Consider the following 2,500-nt stretch of genomic DNA (forward strand, 5'->3'; position numbering starts at 1 on the left):
TTAGGTACAAACCTACGCTGATTGTTTCAGCTCAGAATCGATTTTATCTTTTAGGAAACAATAACTTTATTTGATTTGCACTTTTATTTTTGAAATTTTGTCTGTGCAATATGAAATAACTTCTGATCCGGTCATAACGATGGAATTTACTGTATAACGTGGAATTTAACATATTTTGGAAGGATAAATCAAAAGTAGGCTGGACACAAAATTATTAAAACTTCACACAATTTTTCTTGTTTTAATTTTAACAATAAACCGCTGTTGTGCAGGAATTGCTTAATTTTCATTTGATTACATTTTAACAGATTAAATATATATTTTTTTATATTTCATGCCTTTATTTGATCACCACCATGTTAATACATTTTGCATTAAATCTTAAATCCAGAACAGATAAAACACAGAATTTCTGGAAAAAATTTTTATTCCAAAGGTAAACATTAAAACAAAAACAAAAAACAAAGAATTTGGGAAAAATAAAACAGATTTTGAGCAAAAATCAAACGTATTTCATGGGGGCTCTAAAAACGTCATTTTTAAACTATAAATAAACTGTTGTAAAATTATCATTAATTTTATCAACCAACATTAATTTAAACATCAAATCAGAGTCCAGAAACGGGGAAAAGAAATAAAATGGATTTCATACGGCCCTAATTATGCTAATATGTCATTTGTCATAAATCAATTCTAATGTGTGTGTGACATTTCTATAATGCACTTGCACTAATGGAAGCAGCGATGAGACGAGACACACACACACACACACACACACACACACACACACACACAGAAACAGTGCTGAGATGAAGAGGGTGGAAATGGATTTCTTTATTTTGGTAAAAGGTAAGCGACATCACTTCCTCCCTGCCCTGAAGAACAGAGAGAGAGAGAGAGAGAGGGAGACAGAGAGAGAGAGAGAGGGAGAGAGAGAGAGAGAGGGAGAGAGAGAGAGAGAGAGAGAGAGAGAGAGAGAGGGGGAGAGAGAGAGACAGAGAGAGAGAGAGAGAGGGAGGGAGAGAGAGAGAGAGAGATTATAGATGGGCTTCAGTCGCTGCTCTCCTCAGGCCAGCTATTAAAGACAAGAGCCAATCAGCATTTCATCAGGCTGTCTCTTTATCCTTCTATCATCTTTTCTTGCTCTCTTCTCTGTCTCTCTCTCTCACTCCATTCGTCTTCTGAGTCTGCTGCAGTAAAAGCCCTGCAAGAGATTCAGTCGAGAACATCAAGAGAAACAACAAGAAACTGTTTTGCAACTAATTATATATATATATATATATATATATATATATATATATATATATATATATATATATATATATATATATATATATATGTATGTACTGTATATATATATATATATATATATATATATATATATATATATATATATATATATGTGTGTGTGTGTGTGTGTGTGTGTGTGTGTGTGTGTGTGTGTGTGCTGCATCTAAAATTTGCAAAAAAAGTTAAAGTAGTATAAATATGTAATTTAAAAAAATAAATATTAAAATAAACATTATAATATAGTTATGCTATATACAATTTATATATTTTATATAATAAACAATAAATGTATAAAATATCAAAATATAATGAATAATAATAAAATAAATATACAAATATATAATAATATATAGTATTATTTATACAATATATAATAATGTACTATATATATATATAATACAAATATAAAAAAATCTATAATTAATAAATATTAAAATAAATAAATAAAATAAATAGAGAGAGTATTGTATAAAATATATACTGTATATATACATAAAATCATACAAAAAATCATGATGTTAATGTTTATAATATCTTAATATCTTCAAGTCTTTATCAGATTAGAGTTGAATGATAATATAGTTACATTTTTTAACATAATTAACAATCAAGCAGTTGAGATTTATTATATATATCGCTTTATATGAGAGTACAGTATGTCTGTGGATAAAGTTGGATATGCTTCTTAACAAAGAGGTGGATGTGCAATATATATATATATATCTCTGCTCTGTTTGCTGTCTTTGATATCATGTCTCTCTAGTGAAGGTTTCTGAGACTGTGTGTGTTCTTGTGTTGTCATCAGTGAGTGTAAAGAGACGGATCTACAGTGTCTTGACATCTCAGTGCACACACACACACACACACACACACACACACACACACACACACACCTCACACACACACTTGAGTCGTGCCCTAAAGTGAGTCTGACAGTGGCAGCCCTTCTCACTCACACCTCGGCCTCCGGGGCGGCAACATTATGAAACAATTACCCTGTTAATTGACACTTAATTAATCTAAAGTCAATTTAACCTTGACAGCGTAACCTTGAGATCCACCGCAGACATGACAGAGAGAGAGAGAGAGAGAGAGAGAGAGACACAGAGAGAGAGAGATAGAGAGAGACACACACAGAGAGAGAGAGAGAGAGAGAGAGAGAGAGAGAGAGAGAGAGAGAGAGACACACAGAGAGAGAGAGAGAGAGAGA

The sequence above is a fragment of the Squalius cephalus genome (assembly GCF_949319135.1).
Source record: "Squalius cephalus genome assembly, chromosome: 10".
NCBI classification, from domain to species: Eukaryota; Metazoa; Chordata; class Actinopteri; order Cypriniformes; family Leuciscidae; genus Squalius; species Squalius cephalus.